This window comes from Hyperoodon ampullatus, assembly GCF_949752795.1.
Source record: "Hyperoodon ampullatus genome assembly, chromosome: 7".
NCBI classification, from domain to species: Eukaryota; Metazoa; Chordata; class Mammalia; order Artiodactyla; family Ziphiidae; genus Hyperoodon; species Hyperoodon ampullatus.
The window spans coordinates 46,982,430-47,005,966 of NC_136920.1; the positions used below are offsets into that span (position 1 = coordinate 46,982,430).

At 45.2% G+C, this 23,537-nt stretch overlaps 1 protein-coding gene across 1 annotated transcript in view; it reads left to right on the forward strand.

Annotated features, from left to right (window-relative positions):
* Positions 1-23,537, forward strand: part of ME3 (malic enzyme 3) — a 205,144-nt gene that overhangs the window by 73,223 nt on the left and 108,384 nt on the right. The window lies entirely within an intron of this gene.

Here is a 23,537-nt window from a genome sequence, read left to right on the forward strand (position 1 = left end):
CACAAGTGAGTCATTTTCCTGGATGTGAGCCTAGCCCACCATCATCATCTCCATGCAGCTTCTTTGTTCTATTTTCACACACAGTCGCGCTGAATCCTCGTAATAACCGTGTGCAGAGGGGTCTGTATTATGCCAGGTTTATAGATGAGAAAGCTGAGGCCAATGGAAGGGCAAACAGGCTGCCCAAGGTCACAGACTTAGCCACCCATGGAACCAGGATTCAAATGCAGGTCTCTTTGGGCCATAAGTTCTGTAGTCTTCCCCTTCCTGGATTTCCTTCCAGAGGAGTGACTAGAAAGTGTATTCTCCAGGTCGTACTGAATTGGGGAGACTTCCTTGGACATTCCAGACAGCACTGCTCTAACCTTCTCTGTTTTGTTGATAGCCAGAAACGGAGAGAACCCGACATCTCCAAATCTGGAGAGGAACTGCATAAAATGCTCCTTTGTTACCGGTTTCAGGAGCAACCCTTAGATACATGGCTTACATCAGATGTCGGGGCTGAGCTAGCCACATCCAGCAATTGTCTAGCAAAACCATGTCGCCCCATCAGTCACAGTAAAACGCCCTGTGTTTGCCTGCTGAAGGCCACAGGCCTCCCACTTCTCTCTCCTTGGATGTAGTGAGGAAGTCACCACAGTTGGGGAAGTGCTCCTTGACCTTTACCATAGCCTTTACCTCTTGAAGATGGAGTCCGTTTACGTTGTTCTTCCAAGTGGTATTTGTTCGACAAAGCTCAATAGTCATCCTGGTATAAGTGAAATATTCTCCCTCCTAATACCTGAGGAGCCAGGTCTGAGAGTATGCTGAGAGCTGGGTTATTGTGAGCTTTGTGATCCAATGGACTGGCTCTTTAGAGAAAAGCAGCAGTCCCCTGCGGGTAATAACCCAGTGCCATTCTTGCTCGAGTGACTGAATTCCCTGGACTCACCTGCCCACCCATTGTCATGGTGACTGTAATAAAGGGATGGGCCAGTGAAGAAGCTGGACTGGCTGGAGAAATAAAAAGAGGGAACGTGGTCGTAGGTCCTGCCCAGGTGGGTTCAGGCAGGCTTGGACCCTGGGTGAGATTTTGTTCACAGGAGGTGTATTAGTTTGCTGGAGCTGCCATAACAAAGTAGCACAGACTGGATGCCTTAAACAACAGAAATTTATTTTCTCACAGTTCTGAAGAGTAGAAGTCCAAGGTCGAGGTGTCGGCAGATTTGATTTCTTCTGAGGTCTCTCTTTTTGGCTTGCATGGGGCCGTCTTCTCCCTGTGTCTGCATATGGACTCTCTCTTCTGAGTCTGTGTCCTAATTGCGTCTTCTTTAAGGACACCAGTCAGAGTGGCTTAAGGTGCACCCAAACTACCCCATTTTAACTTAATTACCTCTTTAAAAACCCTACCTCCAAATACAGCCATATTCTGAAGTACAGGGGTTAGGACTTCAACATATGAATTTTGGAGGACACAACATAACAGGGAGCCTGCAGAAAATTGGAATAGAACAACCAGAACTGAGCAATCACTTAGCACATTCCGAACCACAAGGGCTGATGTCAACAACTCTGATGCTGGAGTGGCTCATCACACCCCAGGAACAGATCAGCATCATAAAGACTGTGAGGACCCCGGCCTCATGGATGCCCACGTGGTGCTGAGCAACAGACATGGGCACTGGCCCCAGTCTCCCAGGCCTGGGGAAGGTCTTCTACCTTTCCCCACATGGCTCCGTACACTGGGAGGCTCCCGTCTTGCGTCCTCTCCTTCTGAAATGTACCTTGAAGCCATCCCTTCTCTTCCACTTCGTTTCCTCCACTCTGCTTGGTATAGAGCATCTTCCTTCTTCACATGGACCACGGCCACAGCCTATCACTGCCTCGAGCCTCTAGCCTCTGCCCCTCCCCATCCGTCCACTCACCTGCCAGAGGGCTCTTCACTGTGAAGGTTGGGTCGGTACGTGCGGGCTTGCCTTCCCCATCGCCTACAGGATCATGAGCATTCCTTAACAGGGCACATGAGACCGTGCCTGAAAGCCCTCAGTGGCTTCTCACCGCCCGCAGAGTAATACAATTAGCAAAGCCTGCAAACCCCATTTCAATCTGGTCAACTCTATCCCTCCAGCCTGACTGCCCCTCAGTCCCACCCCCCATGTGGTCCAGCACCCCACATCTGCTCCTCTTCCCTCAGGTGCTCCGTGCCTGCCCTGCTTCCGTCTCCTGCCTCCAGGCTTGAAGAACTGTCCAAAGTCAAGGTCTAATTCAAATGTTGCTTTTCAGTGACGCCTTCCCCACCGCTCCCACAGCCCTCAAGGAGCATTGTTCTCTCCCCGCTCTGTACTCCCTTAGCACTTGATACATTTCTGTGTCTGTGCTTGACATCTTGAATTGATTCATTTTCTTTACTTTATCTCCATTATTAGGATGGGAGCTCCTTAACAAAAGGACTTTCTCCTATCCATCCCTATATCCCCACAGCCCCGCACGTAGTAGGTGCTCTGTAGACCCTTGCTAGTGAGTAAATAGACGAAGTTGTAGGGTGTGTGTGGGGGGTGTCTCTCTATGACCTTATGATGGGCCGGGCTTGTCAGGTTCTCTGATGATGTCCTTTTCAAACGGGAGTGATGAGCTCTTCCAAGACAGTGTCCATGACCATCCCGTCAGCAACAGCACTTCTGTCCTCTGGGGGCTGGGTTCCCTCCCCATTTGGGACAGTCAGCAGGAGTGCTATGAAGTGCAGTGTAAGTTATGTTAAAATTAGGCATGAGGAAATGGAGCTGGAGATAGAGGCTGCAAACACCACTCACCTCAAGAGCCCCATCACTACGATGTTATGTGTAAGGAGAACCAGGACGTGTGGGGACCAGGCGGCAGCAGCTTAGCTGTTGGAGCTCTGGCCCAAGTAGAACACAGTGTGAGTACTTGGCAAGTGAATGCCCTCATCCGTGTCGTTCCTCCTGCCTTCCAAGAATAAGATGCAGGAGAATGTTCTACCAGTGGTCAGAAGCAGAAGAGATACAAGTACTTGCCTTGTCACGGAAAAGAGAAAAGCAGGAAGAGATGTAAGGGAGAAAAATTTAGCCCAGTATTCTTTTCAAACAATTTTCTTAGCCACAGAACCTTTTATTCACACAAAATCTCAAATAAGGAAGCTCAATGAATATCGTAAAAGCTGAGTTAAGCTGCATGGGAGAAGCAAGACAGACACCTATTCTCACGACACTCCCCACCCAACACCTCTGTGGAACCTCTGAGGACCCACTAGGGTCTTCAAAGTCCAGACTGGCATCTCCTGATCTAGTTGTCCAACCTTGGAGACTAATATTTATTCTTTCATCCATTTGTGTGCTCTCTCTCTCTCTCCCCCCATTCTCTCTTTCTCCAAACATTTATTCAGCTCCTACTACAAGCCAAGCACTAAGGTAAAAATAAGTAGGACACAGTACCTGCCATAAGGAAACCTCGGCATCTAAATGGGGAGACAGACTTGTAAACAAACACTTGCAGCAAATTGACACGTATTTTTAGAGCTCCAGGACGGTGCAGGGGACAGCGAGGTTACCAAGAAAGGAGAGAGCAATTGATCTCCAGTCAGTGCCCAAAATAAGGTTGCCTGAATTACCAAGCCAGTGAGATTTATTCCCTACCCCAGCTGCCACTAACGGAATAAAAGAGGAAGCTTTTCTGTTAAGAGCCTGTGCACTGCCAGGGGCCGCCCAGCTCAGCACCAGCGGTGCAGAGAGCACAGGGCAGGCGCTGGGAGGGGAGGGAGGGCAGGAGGAGGAAATCTTTCTCCAGCCTCAGGACCCACAGCTGCTGCTTCACAATGAGCAGGGCCAGTGCTTGGGCCCTGGTTCTTTTGTCCCAGGCCACTGGGGAGTTAGGAAAGTCATTGTGCCCAGAGATCTTTAAATAACATTGTCAATCACGAGTAAACCTTAGGGAAGCCCAGGCTTTCTTTCACCAGAAATGAATTGAGCCCATTAGTAGAGGAAAGGGCCCTGCCCTCCCCTTCGTATTTTAGTGCCTGGACGGGCTGTGGAGAGGGCCAGGCCTTCACACTCAGAGCTGCCATTTTTGCCTGCACACAGCCCGAGTCCCAGGACGATGCTCACCCTGGAGCTTGATGTGTTTGCACTTTCTGTTCTGCTGAGCCACAGGTTTTGAGGATGAGATATGTGACTTCATGCGGTCATTTTCTACTGGTCTCCTTTGATTTAGGAGCCTGGAGAGGACACGAACTTAGTCACCTTGGGTTTCCTCGGCAACCCAGCTGTGTTTATGGGGGACTGAGATAGTAACTACTTATAGTGGGAGCCCCTGAAAATTTCGGAAATAATTAGTATACACTAGCAAACAGCACTTGTTATATTATTTTGAGAGAAGTTAAGAAAGGGAGGGAGTTATGTAATGTGTATGAAGGGTGCATTCTGAGCCAGGCACCGAGCGGCGTGCCAGGCTCCCTAGATTATTATACTAGCAATTATTGAGATATTATTTATGCAATGTTTCTCTCTCTCCCTGTGATCTGCAAGCTCCAGGAGGGCAAGGACTGTGCCCCTCTTGTGCACTGCTACAGTCCAGCTCCTAGCACAGTGCCTGGAACACAGTAAGGCACGCAATACATAGGTTGAATGAATATACGAATGATCTTATATGATCTTCTGATCATCTTGTGGAATTGGTATTATTAACCCCTTTTACAGATTAATAAATTGAGAGTCTAAGAAGTTGAGTAACTTGCTTAAGGTCACACAGTCACTAACTCTGAGAGTATTAACCCAGGGCTTTCAAACTGAGCCCTTGTCTATACTTGAACCTGAAAGTACTCACTCTTTTTTTTTTTGCATAGAAAAACAGAAAAGAGAAGGAATCCTTTTTTCCAGTGCTCTAGGAATGACTCTTGTTCTGCCTTCTTTCTAGAAGAGAGAGACAGGATACTCTCTCATAATTATAATTTTATGTCTTACCAGGTCTTTCTCTAAATGGGTGAGGAGGACACTTGCTAACACAAATGGTGAATGGTAGCCTTTTCCACTGCCTTTCTTTTGGGGTATGATTCTGACTGTAACAATGAAAACATTTGTGGAAAGGGAGGAAGGTATGGACTGGAGTAGTCATGAAAGGCTTTATTCCAGGGTTAAGACTTGAGTTAGTTCTCAGGGATGAGTAGGATGTACCCAGAGGGTTGAGGCTGGACTCTCCATGAACAGTATGAGCCAAAGCATGGAGGGGGCAATGAGGAGAGCAAAGAGACGCACTTGTCTGGAACAGACGTAACCAGGGATCATGCCTTGTCCCCACTTAAAAGCCTGCAGGAGCTCCCTAAGTCACAGGGCCCTCAGCTGGACCCCAAAGCCCTCAATGACCTGGGCCTGCCTGCCGTGGGCCTGCCCAGGTCTCTGGCCTGATCTTCACCACTGCTCTGCCCAGCAGCCCCACTGAAGCAAGCTGCACTGGCCCTGTGCAGCACAGCTCCCAGGCCTCTGCGTCTTTGCGCATGCTGATTCTCTTACCTGGAGTACCTCCCCTCCCCTGGCCCGTCTGCAGAACTTCTACGTGATCTCAACTAGACACGACCTCCTTTGCAAAGCCCTCCTGTCTACCTCCTTTGTAACCCCAAGCGATTAGCCCCCTTCTCCTCACATTCTCAGCTGCTCCTTTATTTGCGTCTCTTTCTCTGTCAAACTGTCATGTCTGTACATCCTTGCCCCTGACCCAGCTTTCCATTCTCCACCCCATACCCTTCCACTTGGATTTCAGGAATAATGACCTTCTCTTACATCTTCAGTCCCTTGCGGGACGTTATCTCCACCTCCATCTATTAACTTAAACCTACCCGCAACCTGAGTTGACTGTTTCTCCCAAACCCTTCTCATGCTTTCACACTCCTCAACCTTCCAAATCAGGACAAAGATAGATAAATAGCCTTTTATTCCTCAAGAATAAAAACTTGTAGAACTGCCCTTTCCCATCCTCTTATTTAAACAAATAACTTCCACAGCAACAAAAACCGCTTCTCTGTGCCTTTTCTAAGAGTTGCGCTATTTAGAGAGACTGACCTTTTCTCCTTTTCATCACTGTCGTTTACCACCTTCCATTCATCGAGGACCTTGGCACCAGCTTATAGACTTTCTCCACCCCAATCCTGCCATCATCTTGGATGACTTCAGCATCAAAGGGCTGGTTCCTCCAAAACCCAGGCCTCTCCCAACTGGAATACCTTCCCTCTGCATTTCCCCTCAGCCATTCCCACAGTCACACCCTGGACCTTGGCATCATGTGAAATTCCTCTCTGTGAATCACTGAAATCATAGAATCATAGAAATCAGTGATTCTAACAACACCCTCTGACCAGAGATGCTGCCTGGTCAGCCGCGCCCTCTGAACTCACCACAGTCTCCAGGCCACTCAGCCCTCTGCCTATGCTGGTCATCACTCCTGCCCACGGACCTAGTCCAGTCCTGCTTCAAGTCCATGGTCCATCATTCCTGCTCTTCCTGACAGTACCCTCAGCGTTGTGCCTCTATATCTTTTCATTGAACTCTTGTGAGAAAAATCACAACCCTTGATAACATAGCATGATGTGGAGAAAGCAAACAATTCAGTTTTGCTTTCTCCATGCCATGCTAGAGGAAAACACGCAGCAGGAAATAGTGTACAACTGTATATTTATTGTCACCAACCTCAACTGAGCCCTTTGAGTGCTCAGGAGTCTCCTGTTTCTCTGACCACCTTGCTCTCACCCTCTCACAACTTTTCTTTCAAAACTTCCCTACTCCGAAAACCCAACCCTCACTCCCGGCAGATAATTTCCCCATTGAGCCTGTAAGCACACAGCACCTTCACTTGTGCATCCCTCCTTCCCTTCTGCTACAGCTGCTGAGGTGGCCTCCTCTATGGCCAGTCCCCGCCGGCCAGGCTGTGGCTCCCATTCTCTCCCTTCTTGAGGAATCCACCCCCTCAGCATCTAAACATGCTCACGTCTCTCCACCGTAAACCACTCTTCATTAGTAGCTGACCTTCTTGTAAGAAGGTGCATTTGCTGATTCCCTCTCCTACCGTCCTGCTCTCTCTTCAAACCACAGAAGTCCAACTGCAGCCGACCTTCACTGGCTTACAGGGAACCTCCACTTGGCTAAATCCAGCAGACAGTTTTCAGTCCTCGTATTACTTGACCTCTCAGAGAAATTCAGCAGAGTTGACCACTCCTGCCTTCCTGAAACACTGTTCTCTTGGGCCATCTTGTGACAACCCGTCTTCTGGTTCCCCTTCTACCTTTCGGCTCCTTCTTCTCAGTCTGCTCCCCTAGCTTGTACTCTTTTATCCAGCCTTCAAATGCTGGAGTTTCTTAAAGCTTAGACCTAGGATTCTTTCTCACTCTGAACTCTCTCCATAGAGGAATATATCCCCGCTGTGGTTTCAGATACCACTGATTTGCTAACAGTTTTCAAATTCATTATCTAGCCCTATCCAGATTCCCAGACACCCAGCTGACTGCCTGACATTTCCAGGTGGATGTTTCAAAGGTTGTCAAACTCACTGTGTACCAAGTTCAATTTGAGATGCGTTCCTTTCCTTCCAGCCCCTCCTCCACCGCAAAATCCTTATTGCTTAGCGTCCCATCTCCCAGCCACCACAGTCATCCACCCGGTTACCATGGCAGTGATATCGCCCCAATTCTCTTCGCTGTAGCCATAGTGATCTTCCCCCAACACACACACACACACAGAGCAAATTATGTCTCTTCTGTTTAAAACCTTTCTGTTCTTGAGGCTGAAAACCTAAGTCCTTAGCAAAGTTGCCCACACACTGTACCATCTTGGTCCTGCCTCCCCTTTCTGAGCCTTGAACATGCTGTTTCTTCTCCATTTAGGATGTTTCTCTGCTCATCTCTGTCCTGGCACTTGGCCTAATTAACTCTTTGTTTGTCTTTCGTATCACATCTCAAAGGTTGCTTCCTTAGGGAAGGCTCTCTTAGTCACCCTTCCCCCAAAGGAAACTACATCAGGGCTCCCAGTTCCTTCCATGCTTTCATAGCATCCTCTGCATCTGCTCTGTAGTATTTCTTATCATGAAATAATTACGTGGTAATTATTTATTGACTACTTGTCTTCCCTATGGGGATGGGAACTTCTCTTTCACACAGCTGCATCCCCACGCCTAGCACATTACCTTGCACAAAGTAGCTACTTAACAAATTTTTGTCAAATGAATGGCACCCCCTTGTTTTGTTACTTTGAATGAATGATGAATCACTTTGTCTTGTGTCATCTGTGTTAATTTTCCTTACTGGAAGGTGAGCTGGGCTTTGCCATCTCTCACCTGTGCCTAGAATTATGTACGTCACACAGTACCTGCTAGTTGAATGCGTGAATGAGTGGATGATGGTTCGGTTGAGTAAGAAGGGTGGACCAGGTGGCGGACAGCTCAGCAGAGGCAGCAGTGAGAAAAGCTTCCTAAGGTCCTTATCTGCAAGCCTCAGGTTATCTGGTTTGCATTAACTTTCATCCATAAAAATGCTTCAGAGATTTGTTCCCTATAAAAGCCAGTCACTGGTTTTGATTTCTCACCAATGTTTAATGATCTTGATTTCTCATCAATGTTTAACTACCCAGAATGCCCAGATACTTAACTTGAAGCTTCTGTTCTCTCTCTCTCCCTTTCTTTCTTTCTCTTTTTTTTTTTTTCTGGCAAAATAACAGAGAAATCCCTTTGATTCAGACCCAGTGGAAAGAACTCGGCTCCTGTCTTCTGCATAGGGGTGGCAGCCGATTTTCTCTCTGTTATAAACTTACCCAGTGCCAGGACTCTCGTCGGGGTTTTCCACTAGGGACAAAGAGAGACCTTGCTAGACAACAGTGTGTGAGGATTAGTGCCATCGTTGTGCTTTGGCCGTATGCAATCTTCGTATTTTCAGGCAATAGCATTAACAGATAATTATATTAAAGAGCAGCATTTTCCTTCTTGTCATTCCTGCTCATCCCGAAAGAGAAATCTTTACTAATAAGTCAGCTTCCACCCACCTCACCCCCACCTCCTTCAGAAATTCTCCTGATTGCGTTTCTATTGAGATATTTCCCCAGGACAATATACTCACCTATACTCCTGAATTTGTGTGCAGTGGATGAGAATTTGGGCAAAACTTTTGTCTCCTCTTCTGGGGCAGTTCCTCATTATCAGCGGGGGTGCAGGTGAAAAGCCCCGACTCTGCAGGAATCAGCATTCACAGGTACAGGCCTAGGACTTGAATTTTAAACCAGCAACCCAGAGGCTCCCCAGGTACACTGAATTTTGAGAATTTTAAGTTTAGATCAATAACCTTTCATCCTTCTATGCACTAGAGTGATTAGTGGACAGGCATAGAAGAGCATGCTCAGCAGAGGCACCAGCACGCGTACACACACACGGGCATGAAAATGCCCACTTCCTCTGGGAATGGTAAAGGAGTTTGCTATGTTGAGGGCTTCTCATGGAGGTTGGCAGGAGATGAAGCCAAGAATGATGCACAGCTTATGAAAAGCGCTGCAGGCTTTGATAAAGATTTTTTATTGAATTATAGTTGATTTACAATATTTCAGGTGTGCAGCAAAGTGATTCAGTTACACACACACACACATAACAGACACATATATTCTTTCTCAGATTCTTTTCCCTTATAGGCTATTTTCTTTTATATATAAATTTTATTTATTTATTTATTTATTTATGGCTGTGTTGGGTCTTTGTTGCTGCAAGCGGGCTTTCTCTAGTTGTGGTGAGTGGGAGCTACTGTTTGTTGCAGTGTGTGGGCTTCTCATTGCGGTGGCTTCCCTTATTGTAGAGCACTGGCTCTAGGCGCGCGGGCTTCAGTAGTTGTGGCACGCGGGGTCAGTAGTTGTGGCTCACGGGTTCTAGAGCACAGGCTCAGTAGTTGCGGTGCATGGGCTTAGTTGCTCCACAGCATGTGGGATCTTCCCGGACCAGGGCTCGAATCCGCATTGGCAGGCGGATTCTTAACCACTGCATCACCAGGGAAGTCCCTCCCTTATAGGTTATTATGATGTATTGAATATAGTTCCCTATGCTATGCAGTAGGTTCTTGTTGTTTATCTATTTTATATATAGTATTGTGTTACCTGTTAATCCCAGATTCCTAATTTATCCCACCCCCCTTTTCCTTTTGGTAACCATAAGTTTGTTTTCTATGTCTGTGAGTCTATTTCTGTTTTTTAAATAAGTTCACATCATTTTTTTAGATTCCACATATAAATCATATCATATATTTGTCTTTGTTTTACTTATGTCACTTAGTATTGAATATGATAATCTCTAGGTCAGATAAAGATGTTTTAAGTTAGAGAGTGAAATTATCAAATGTGGTTTTTGGAAAATGTCAGTCTGGCAAGTTCTGAAAGGTGTATTCCAGGGGTGGGACGATGAGAGCGAGGAATGGGAGGGGTTGAGACTGGAGGCCAGGACTTGCAGAACCATTCGTTTATGAGCAGACCGGGGATGATGTCGATCTTAAATAAAGGAGGATGAGAATGAGGAAGGTGGATAAAAGAGGAATCTCAAACTCTGTCTCAAACTATTCAGAAGATAGAACATCACCTAGATTCGGTAATGACTGCAAATTTGGGCTGAGTTGTGAGGAATCCAGGATGATTCAAATTTCTAATGAGCTACCGGGTGATACCATGGGTGAGTAGAGAGTGTGGGAGGGAGGTTTGGCCTGGAAGATGAGTTTAATTTGCAACATGTGGTGTTTGACAGGCCTATGAGACATGTAGGTCGGGATGCCCAGGAAGCAGATGGATGTCTGTGTCTGGAATTGAAATGATTCTGGAGACATAATACAAAGCATTGCTTTTGCCAACAAATTATCACCCAACCTGCTTTGTTTGAAATAACGATAGCTGACATTTACTTAGTGAGTCCTTACTAAGCATCAGATGCACTGCTACATGTGACACACATTATGAAGTGCATACCGTTATCAGCTCGGTTTTACAGAGGAGGAACCTGAAACCTGAAAAGTTCGGTAATGTACCCAGGTGCATCTAGTAGGGGTCAGAGCTGGCATTCAGTCTTTGCAGTCAGACTCCATCACTCGTAATCATTATCCTGTGCTACGGTGTTTCTCAAAACGTTTAAACCACAACCTTCAGTTAAAAATACACTTTACGGGCTTCCCTAGTGGCGCAGTGGTTGAGAGTCCGCCTGCCAATGCAGGGGACACGGGTTCGTGCCCTGGTCCGGGAAGATCCCATATGCCGAGCGGCTGGGCCCGTGAGCCATGGCCGCTGAGCCTGCGCATCTGGAGCCTGTGCTCTGCAACGGGAGAGGCAAAAAATATATACACTTTACATCACAAGCCAGCACACAGATACACAATATACACGCACACATACGTGCACACACATACACTTGAAATTAAGCAAAAGTTTAGCAAAACGACACTTGTCCATGCTAAGTGTGATACAACCTGGTATTTTCTGCTCAAGTCTACATCATTTTTTAAATATTGGTTGCTCCCTATTAAATTGATTTCACAGTCAGAGCTGGTTTGATAAACTTAGCCATATTTATTTCTCCTGGGGTGAATATTTCCCTTCTATTCCCAGCCCTTGTCATTCTCCCACCTTTGGGGAACGAACACTAAATGTTGCTGAATGCTTTTCCCCTTTCCCTCTAGAGACGGTGTTAAATGTAATAGGCTGGGGTCTAGTGGCATAAGGCGAGCCAAGAAAGTCTCACTTTAGTAGACTGATCAAACTGTCTTTAATGTGGCTGACAAACGTTATTGCAAAATGTTCAAATCACAACAAAGGATGCAAAATGATGTGTGCAAAATAGTGATTACAAATATGGATTTTAGTGGCACACAGACCTGAGTCTGTATTCCAGCTCCACAGCTTATTAACTATACAACCTTGGGCAGATATTTTACTTCATATGGATATTGTAGAAGGATGAAATTTAAAGAGTGCCTTGGTTCATTCAGTATCTACACAGCCTGTCCTTTAGTAGGCACCAAAAAATGGTACTAAAATCTTGATTAATTAAATAGAAGTTATAAAATATAAACCAACCCACAAACTGAATATTCATCTATAAAAGCAAATTAAATTTCCAGACTATTCAACAATGACCCAATCAGTCATTCAGTGGTGTATTTAGTCAATCAGAATAAATTTAGAATAAGCTGCTCATTTGTGCTTTAAAGGAGACTTTAAATATTGACTGTACTTATCACAGGATAGAGGTTTTACAAGAGCTTAGTAGCTAATGGCACTATATATAGTCTTGGGCATAGAGCTGTTTATTTTGAGACATTTGGAGGAGAGATCACCCTGCAGTTCTCTGTGAATGTCAACATCGCTTCCTTCAGAGGACACAATGTCACTCTAGAATAGCCGAGCCACAATTGTAGGAATTCCAGTGACCTTTTAGGAAATCACCAATAGAAAAGAACGATTTGATTAACTAAGTACCTGTGGACCCTAAGCACAGAGGTCCCAGAGCTGATCATGTTTCTGAGCTGAGAAATTTTTTAAGAGATTCTCAAATTCATTAAGTGCAAGAATTAGACCCTATCTCAGGAGGAAATAATGAAACCATTTAATGTTGATGATGTAAACTAAGCACTGGTAAGAAAAACTCACGTGGTTTGAGGTTCTACATTTCTCCTTTCCCTTTCTTTTAATATAAATCTAATTTAAAAGTGGAAATACAGTTCAGAAAGCATTCCCAGTACTTCAGCTTTTAACTTTCAACCCCGCCTCCTGCTGTCACCACAGAGAAGGAGACTGGTTACCCTGATCCCCTGTATGCACATCGGTCATCTGTCTCCTGGGCAGAATGACCTCCTCCCTGGTTCACCTGATGGGGGGGCGGAGTTGAGGTCAAGGCCCAGGAGGAGGAGGATTTGGTTAACATCAGGGCTGGAACAGGTTAACAACAATCTGCTGGACAGTTGCCCTGTAAGATGAACTTGTCCTTGGTCGGCCTCACGTCCAGCGCTGGCACCCCTACCCACTTGATGGCACGCACCAGGCATGCACGCACAATGCCTGTTCAGTGTCTGTTTGCTTTATTCCTCCTGGTCATAGTTCACTTTTTGACCCAGTCCTCCCAGGCTGGGCCCGTCAAGGAGCCGTGGAGCTGTTGGAGGAAGGAAGCGGTACTCCCCTGTCCTCAGCGGCTCCCCTGCCCATTGCCTTCCTGTGCCATTACCCTGTGGAGGTTCAGCTGAGTTAGAGGGCCATCAGGGTGCCAAGAATAATATTATTTAAGTTTTAAATCATAGCCTCTTGGGAAGAGAGGGTCATGAAGCATTCAAACCGCTGCAGGGAATTTTGCCAACAGAATGATTCATAAGCCTTCCGACTAGCCACCTCTGTTCCCTTGTTCAGTTAGGACAAAATCCTAGAGTCACCAAGGATTTCAGAAGCAGACTCCTCCATTTCTCTTCCACGTTGGTCCCAATCCAACAACTTCGTGTAAACTAGTCTTCCAATGGCAAAACAATTGAAAGAGCCATTATTGTCACATGCTTTTGACTGGCTTGTACTAGCCACACGCCCTCAGCATGACATTGACCCACCTGGGCCTCAATTGCCTCTTCTATAAATGGGGATAATAACACCTGCCCTGTTTGGGGTCAAATGACATAAACCACATGAGACCATTTTATTCATAGTACTTTTGTTTTTTGTTTTGTTTTGTTTTTTTTGTTTGCGGTACGCGGGCCTCTCACTGCCGCGGCCTCTCCCGCTGCGGAGCACAGGCTCCGGACGCGCAGGCCCAGCGGCCATGGCTCACGGGCCCAGCCGCTCCACGGCATGTGGGATCTTCCCGGACCGGGGCACGAACCCGCGTCCCCTGCATCGGCAAGCGGACTCTCAACCACTGCGCCACCAGGGAAGCCCCACATGAGACCATTTTAGAAACAGTAAAGCAGTAAAAATATGCAAGACGTGCTCGGCAGAGGGGCACACAATTCATTAGACGTCGTCACTGCCCGCAAAAATCTTATTGTCTTGCAGGGAAAACAGACAAGAAAGGAAATAAACACCATAAAGTGCAATTGCTAAATTGCTTAGTCGCAGCCTTTTTAAAATCTTTTTGCCACATCTTTGAATTTACAAAGAGATGCCAGCATCTCAGTGTTCTTATTCGACTGACACAACCACCCAGTGAATGCAGCAAACTCAGAGAGGTGCAGCCACTTTCTCCAGAATCACACAGCCAGAAAGTAGAGGGACTGAATGTAGAGCTTTTTTCTTATGGTTCCCTTCCCCCATACAGGCTGTGTGAGGGCAGCACCTCTGCATCCTGCTCGTTATCCCATGAAAGGAAAATGGAAGTGTAATCCCACTAGAACAAGAACTGTGCACATCATAGGTGGAACGGTTACAGGCAGCCTCCATACATTTGCAGCACCAAAGCCCAGTCTCTGAGCCCAAAACTTGTTTCGGGTTGGTTCTGGGCAGTAAGGAGTAGCGTATCGTCCACTCTCCTTTCGGGAATTTACACTGTGTTTCTGGATCTGTAATTTTGCACCTGATCACAGAAGTATGTCTGGGAGGAAGGCCATTCTCCGGGCTGTGTCTGCTAAGACTTCCCAATGCCTGTGTTTCTAAGACCCCCCCTATATCCATCCCAGACGTGTGCTCAGGGGCCCTCATAAACCTGGGGTTCAGAGAACAGCAGCCTCAGTAATCCCACTTCCTGTCTCCAACTGGAGTCCACGTCCCCCTAACTCATAAAAGTCCCAAACATTGAGTCCTGAATTACTAGGGCAGAAGGAGGAGGAGATGCCTTCCGGTCCCCTAACAGCTGGTCAGCTTCCACTGTACAGTTTCGGAGCTGACTGCCCCCAGCTCTGTCCCGGCAGCTGCTCCTCTCTGCCGTTGACTGATGGAAGAAGCTGGCCAGCTGTAGCATAAGCAGTCAGCTCAGAGCATGACGTAATGCTGCTGGAACAGAAACCCTTACTGGTACACATGCGCCTGCTAATCCTTCCAGTAACGACGCTGCTCTGAGGAAACGTGGCTACGTGTATGTCATGAGCCAAGTACATAATCGCAGATGTACAAACACTCCTGTTTGCAGATAGACTGACCAGCCTGGTGCTAATACAGAGGAGCACTTAGCAATGGCGGAACCATTAAGGTAACTGGCTCCATTTGCAGAAGCAGAATTATTCTATCCCCAGTCGAATCAAAGCCAACTCAGTCAACAACCTGTTTAATCTGTCCAGTCTCAGGAGCAGCTGATTAGCACAGAGGAATGAGTGTGAACTTTGGAAGCATATGGATCTGGGTTCTACTCCTGGTTTTTCCATCGACCTACTGTGTGGCCTTGGGCAAGTTACCCCTCTGGCCTCAGTTTCCTAGTCCATAAAATGGGGATAATAATCCTCGGATTGTTAACTCAGGGTTGCCACGAGGGTTAAATGAGATGGCCAGTATCAAGTGCCTGTCTCAGTGCCTGACCCAACCCAGTGGATGTTCAGTGAAAGCTAACGGTTGCTCTTGTCATTGGTGATGATATTTTTGTGCTACAGCCTGTTGTTAGCTGCTTCAGAGTGTCTGCTTTCCATTACCTCAAGTTTATTATCTGGTCATTAACGGTCAAGAAATCAAACAGGAAATGCCCTTCATGTGCTAAATTGTATGACACTGACTCTGAGAGAAGATGGAGAGCTGCATGAGATGGGGCATCAGGGAAGGCCTCCTGGAGGGACAGCCTCTACTGGGGATTGGAAGATGGATGGAGGGGGGAAGCGGTCAGAGCAAGGTGGACAGGGGTCCTGACGTGAGTCAGAGCATGGCAGCCAGAGTGAGTGTGCCTCTTGGGTGGGGTGGAGGACGGGGCGAGTGCATGGAGCCTTGCCTGGGCCATCGGACAAACGGTTACGCTGGATGTGGTGACGGCACTTCAGCCCCTGTTCCTCCATCTGCCTTCTGCAGGATGAGCCCCTGACCACCCTTCAGGGCTTATCTCATGCATTGCTAATGAGCTCTCTCGTGTCACCCCGCCCCATGAACAAATAGTAATGGTAATAAGGAGAACAGTTGGCGTTCACTGAGCACCTCCTGTGTGCCAGTGCCCGTGCTGAGCATTTCACTCACGTCATTTCATTTAATCCCACAGACACAGGCAGCATTCCATTTCATAGGTTGGAAAAGTGGCCTGCCCGAGGCGGAGGCCCAGGATCACCAGTACATGTTAATCCGGTGGATTAATCCAGTAGACAGTTAATCTACTGTCTTTGCCAGTAGACTCAGGAGCATAGTCACCGGCTCTTATTCCTTTCAGGACTCCCTAGTGCCTAACAGGGTACACCTAGCACAAAGTAGGAACTCATAAATGTTTGAAGAATGAATGAGAAGAGATTGTCAAGCGTCCAGCAAGGCTCTGGATCCAGAGGCAATAGGCAGATCACCAAGAGGGGCTTGGGAGACCTCAGGTTGGGAAAGGTCAGTTTTTGAGGAGCACTGGGAAGCCTGGGTCTCTGGACAGCAGGAGGCTGATGGGCTCACTGCCTTTGATGGTGGGATCTATTCAAATATCTTCTCTCTGATGCCAGTAAGTTTGTCCTGGGTTGAGCCCACGGGTGGAATTTACTGGCTGAGCCAGAGATGCTCATTCAGGGAAGATGATAAAATAGGTTGATGGTTAAAAGATTAACACTGGTACAGCGTAGGCACTGACCAATCAAAACATCAGGATCTTGAAGCCACCTGCTTTGCCAAACATTAACCCATTGGTTGCTGGATCTTGGGGAGGTTCCAAAGGTTCCCTGGGAGAAGCCAGAGCAGGTTGGGAGGGGCACCTGACTGGGGGGAGTAGTCAGAGCAGTGGCTCTGTAGCGATTCAAATATTTCAAAAGAGTCATAAATAGTAGGTCCTTACTGGTGTGTCCTGGCTGAACACCACAAGGTTGCTCTCTGCTAAGAAAGTCAGCCATTTTTTAAAAGCCATTTGTCCTATTTTGAGGACTTTGTTAAAACTAGATAATATGACCCCAAACTCTATTTAACTAGGCATACAGAAACTGTAGATTCTCAATGTAGTAAGAATGAATAAGGACCCCCACTATCAACTCCTCCAAGTTGTACAAACCCTACTCTTACCTTAGGACTTCTGGTATACCTTATGGGAATTGTGACTTTTTGACATAGAGACCAAGAGCCTGAGTGCCAATTAGTAAAGTTTATTTCTTTTGTAGAGAAATGTAAGTTCTAATACTTTTCCCTTACACCCTAGTGAATCGTCTTGTGCCTATCCTATTTTGGAAGCCATGGTAAAGCTAAAGTGCCTGCATTTCTGCTTTGCAAACTTGTAAATCTGAAGTTGCCTTAACATTAGCTTCAGGATGAAAAGCTTCTAGAAGTATTTTTTTTAATCCCTGAGATTACCAGTTGCTAAACAGTCATACTTTTTCCTGAAATACAAAAGAAGTTGGTGGCAGTCAGACAAGAGAAACACTTAGCCTTGTAGAAAGAAGCTGACTCTTATTAAAAGCCACAATGGTCATTAACAAAGGTGATGTCATAATTACATGACCAGGCCTGCCTGGGATCCTACAGCCAAGGAGAGACAAACCCAGTCTTTAGTAAGCCAGTGAAGACTCACCTGCTTGATGGTGTTTAGTAAGAGTTCCCAGTCTCCAGGGCAAGCTGTTTCCTGCAAAAGGATCAAGGACCTAGGTGTCATACCATGCTTGCAAAGCTGGTAGCCAGCACAGGGAATTTATGAACTGGTGACTTTGGGCTTTGGTGAAGAAAACGTTGGGAATTTTATGTGCAGAGATACTTTGCAGAGGCTCCATGAGTCATACTTTCAAACAGAGTCGAGCGTAACCTTATAGGTCTTTCTAGCAGTTCCAGCAGTTCTTCTGAGAGGAGGAACAATTCCTCAGGATTTTCATAAGCTGAGTAATCGTTATTACTTTATAAAAGCATAATAGGAGCCAGAATTCATAGTTTTGGATATTCCGAGGTTACAAAACAAAAACGAAGAGGAAATAGGGAATAGCCAATATTTGCTTTTTTCACTCTATTTCTCTTTTTTTCCACTCCTCTTTCACCCCTCACCATCCCAACTCACATTTTCTGAGGTCCATCTCACCAAGGTCCTCGCAGGGTGTACACTATATAAGTGGCAAAAATAGAGCCTGTGATCAAATGTTGACTGTCACTTACCTCTAGTCAAAGAAATCATCAGGAAAAAGATTATCACACCGAACGGACTTACTGATTATAAGATGCATCCTGGTTTAGCAGGCAATAAAATATGGGGTAATAACTATGCAACTTCAGGAGCATCATATAACCTCTCATGCTCAGCCATCTTATCTGTACAGTAGAGGCTGCAAAACTTCCTTACAAGGTGATTGTTAGGGATGGGGTGAGATTGGGTATTTATTAGTCCTTTTCTTAGAGCTGATGATAGCAACAGCTAGGTGGGGATGATCAATATATGGGCTTGAATCGCCCTGTCATTATTAAACTCCCTGTAAAAGCACTTGTAATAATTGTAGATGAGGTATTTTTCAGCTGGTGGAGGAATGAGTGGAGCTGATGCTCCCTACCTTTTCAAGCTTCCCCTCCCCATAGGAGTCTGGGGAAGCTAGACAGCCATCAGCGTCATTTAGTTCTCACTTATCTCCCACACAGCCTTCACGTCTAGGAGGAACCTTGCGTTACTTGGGGCTTATTATGAATGGGGAGCTTAAACAAGGTTGCCCCAGGTATCATCAGCCTTGACTACAATGAGGGTCATAATAACAGTATTAATGAATGAATTAGTTAATTAAAAACTGTTCTCGGGCTTCCCTGGTGGCGCAGTGGTTGAGAATCTGCCTGCTAATGCAGGGGACACGGGTTCGAGCCCTGGTCTGGGAGGATCCCACATGCCGCAGAGCAACTAGGCCCATGAGCCACAACTACTGAGCCTGCGCGTCTGGAGCCTGTGCTCCGCAACAAGAGAGGCCGCCATAGTGAGAGGCCCGTGCATTGCGATGAAGAGTGGCCCCCGCTTGTCACAACTAGAGAAAGCCCTCGCACAGAAACGAAGACCCAACACAGCAAAAATAAATAAATTAATTAATAAACTCCTACCCCCAACATCTTCTTTAAAAATAAAAAAATAAAAACTGTTCTCAGCCCCCTACACAATCCCTCCATGGGGATTCTGGTCCCTTCCTTGTTGATGTGTGCCACCCATGGAGCCACTCTGGGGCTTGCCACTGTGGCCATTGCCACAGTGAGAAGGTTGGGGAAGCTGAGGAAGCCTTGACCAGGAGCTTCTAGGCAGGGCTAGGGCAGCCCTCATTCAGCAGAGCCACCCAGAGTTCTACGCGGAAAAGGTGTCTCTTTTTTTTTTTTTTTTTTTTTTTTTTTTTTTTTTAATATTTAATGGGCACATGCTGTGTGCCAGACATTATACTAACATTTTCATCTTATACACCAATTATACGAGGTAGGTACTCTTTTTTTTTTTTTTTTTTTTTTTTTTTTTTGCGGTACGCCGGCCTCTCACTGTTGTGGCCTCTCCCGTTGCCGAGCACAGGTTCCGGACGCACAGGCCCAGCGGCCATGGCTCACGGGCCCAGCTGCTCCACGGCATGTGGGATCTTCCCGGACCGGGGCACGAACCCGTGTCCCCTGCATCGACAGGCAGACTCTCAACCACTGCGCCACCAGGGAAGCCCCGGAAAAGGTGTCTCTTTTTCACGGTGTGTTGCACATTGTCATTTCAGGATAAAGGCAGGGCAGCTGGGGTCCCCATGTCCCTCAGTATCCCTATGAGAACAGGTCCTGCAACTTCTGGCAACAGACACTGTCTCCAGAGGGCTTAACTGGGCCAGGGAGCAGATTCCACGGCGTCCTACTTGTCCCCCATCTCTCCCTGCCAGTGCCCAAACCAGAAAATGCTGTTCAGTGAAAGACACCAGTCAAGAGAATGAAAAGACAAGCCACGTACTGGAAGAAATATTTACAAAACACATGTCTGATACAGGACTTGTATCCAAAATATGCAAAGAATTCTTTTAAAACAGCTTTATAGAGTTATAATTCACATACCACACAATTCACTCATTTAAAGTATACAATTCAGTGGTTTTGGAGATAATCCATTATTAGCTTTTTAAGTTGTGGTAAAGTATATGTATATATTTACAGCAAAATTTGGTTAAACTATTTGTACAATTAAGTGTCATTAAGTACATTCATAATGTTGTGCAACCATCACTACTGTCCATTTCTGAAACTTTTTCATTGCCCTAAATAGAAACTCTGTAACCATTAAGTAATAACTCACCCACCACTTCCCCACCACCCAGCCTTTAGTAATCCTAATCTACTTTCTGCCTCCGTGAATTTGCCTATTCTAGATATTTCATGTAAGTGGAATCATACAATATTTTGCCTTTTGTATCTGTCCTTCTGTATCATAATGTTTTCAGCGTTCATCCATGAAGTAGCATGTATCAGAATTCATTCTCTTTTATGTTTGAATAAATTTTATTGTACTTATATACATTTTGTTTATCCGTTCACATGGTGGTCACCTGGGTTGATTCCACCTTTTGGCTATAGTGAATAATACTGCAATGAACGTTGGGGTACAAGTAACTGTTCAAGTCCTTGCTTTCAGCTCCTTTGGGCATATACTAGGAGTAGAATTGCTGGGGTCATATGGTAATTCTGTGTTTAGCTTTTTGAGGAAATGCTAAACCATTTTTCCATAGGGGCTGCCACACTTTACATTCCTACCAGCAATGTACAAAGGTTTCAGTTTCTCCACATCTTCACCAGCACTTGTTAATTACTGGGGTTTTTTTGGGGTTTTGGGGGTTTTTTTGTTGTTGTTTTTTGGGGTTTTTTGGTTTTTTGGTTTATAGTTACAGCCATCCTAGTGGGTGTGGAATGGTATCTCACTCTAGTTTTGATTTGACTTTCCCTAATGACTAATGATGCTGAATATTTTTTCATATGCTATTGGCCATTTGTATATCTTCTTTGGAGAAATGTCTGTTCAGGTTATTTGCCCATTTTTTACTTGGGTTGTTTTTGTTGTGTTGTAGCAGTTACTTAGAGACTGGATATTAAACTGTTATCAGACCTACGATTACCAAATATTTTCTCTCATTTTGTATGTTGGCTTTTTTTATATATAAATGTAATTAATTAATTAATTAATTAATTTTATTTTTGCCTGCGTTGGGTCTTCGTTGCTGCGTGTGGGCTTTCTCTAGTTGCGGCGAGCGGGGGCTACTCTTCGTTGCAGAGAACGAAGCCATCTCATTGTGGTGGCTTCTCTTGTTGTGGAGCATGGGCTCCAGGTGCACAGGCTTCAGTAGTTGTGACTCGTTCTGTGGCATGTGGGATTTTCCCGAACCGGGGCTCGAACCCGCGTCCCCTGCATTGACAGGAGGATTCTTAACCACTGAGCCCCCAGGGAAGCCCCTGTACATTGTCTTTTCACTTTCTTGACAGTGTCCCTTTATGCACAGAAGTTTTTAGATGAAGTCGATTTATCTAATTTTTTCTTTGCTGCTGGTGCTGTTGGTGTCATATCTAAGAATCCATAGCCATACCCAGAGTCATGAAGACTTACCCCTATGTTTTCTTCTAAGAGTTTTATGATTTTAGCTCTTATATTTAGGCTATTGATCTGTTTTGAGTTAATTAGGAGTCCAGCTTCATTCTTCTGCATGTGGAAATCCAGTTGGCCCAGCTGCATCTCTTGAAGAAACTATCCGTTCCCCACTGAATGGAATTGGCATCCTTGTCAAGAATCAACTTGCCACAGATGTATGGGTTTATTTCTGCACTCTTATTTCTGATTCTATTCAGTTGATCTATAAGTACTTATGCCAGTACCACACTTTTTTTTTCCTTTTTTTAAAGCACCACACTATTTTGATTGCCACAGTTTAATGTTAAGTTTTGAAATCTTTTTTTAAAAAAAATGGTTTAGGTTGTTCAAAGCCCCTTGCTATTCTGTATGAATTTGAGGATTGGCTTTCCTATTTCTGCAAAAGAGGGCATTCAAATTTTGATAGGGATTGCATTAAAACTGTAGATCAAAGGACTATTAAAACTCAACAATAAGAAAAAAACAATTAAAAAATAGGTGAAAGATCTGAACAGTACCTTACCAAGAAGATATACAGGTGAAAAATAAGCATATAAAAAAATGCTCAACATAATATGTCAATAGGGAGTTACAAATTAAAACAATAATAACATGCCACTACATATCTGTTACAATGACTGAAATTTTTTAAACTGATAATACCAATTACTAGAGAGAATGTGGAGCAAGAGAAACTCATTCACTGCTGGTGGGAATGCAAAGTGATACAGCCATTTTGGAAAACAGTTTGGTAGTTTCTTAAAAAGCTAAATGTAATCTTACCATATGATCCAGCAGTTGCACTTCTGTGTATTTACTCAACTGTTTTGAAAATTTATGTTCACATGAAAACCTGCACATGAATGTTTATAGTAACTTTATGTATATTCACCAAAAACTGAAAGCAACCAAGGTGTCCTTTAGGTAAATGGAGAAACAAGCTGTGGTACAACCAAACAATGGAACGCCATTCAATGATTTAAAAAAATGAGTGATCAAGCCGCAAAAATACATGGATGAACCTTATGTGCTTATTGCCAAGTGAAAGGAAGCCAGTCTGAAAAGGCTACATAATGTATGATTCCAATTGTATGATGTTCTGGAAAAGGCAAAACTGTAGAGACAGTAAAAGAAAAAATCAGTACTTGCCAAAATTCAGGGAGTGGAAGGAGGGATGAATAGGTAAAACACATGGGATTTTAGAGCACTGAAACTGTATAGTATTGTACTATAGTACAGTACTATCGTGATGGATACATGATATGCCTTTGTCAAAACTCATGGAACTTTACAGTACAAACAATGGACCTTAATGTATTCAGATTTTTAAAAAAATATTTAATAGGTTGGAGGATCCCAGGAAGGAATGCAGATTGTGATAAGAGATCTAACTGTATTACAAATATGTGATACCTCAGTGAAGGGGGTTCAAGGAAAAGTGCTGATTTAAGTGACTTTGGAAATGAGCGGAGTTTATAAGAGTAAAGGCAAAAACAATGACACATAAGCACTATACTCTAGCTCATAAAGTTGTTTCCCACTGTAGTACAGGTTAACAGTGTTGATACTACTATATGTCAATAGGGAGTTGCAAATTAAAACAATAATAACATACCGGGGCCTCCCTGGTGGCGCAGTGGTTGAGAGTCCGCCTGCCGATGCAGGGGATATGGGTTCGTGCCCCGGTCCGGGAGGATCCCATATGCCGCGGAGCGGCTGGGCCCGTGAGCCATGGCCGCTGAGCCTGCGCGTCCGGAGCCTGTGCTCCACAACGGGAGAGGCCACAACAGTGAGAGGCCCGCGTACTGCAAATAAATAAATAAATAAATAAATAAATAATAATAATAACATACCACTACATATATATTACAGTACTGAGTAATTAAGCATATAGATGGCAGATGATGGGAGCTAAG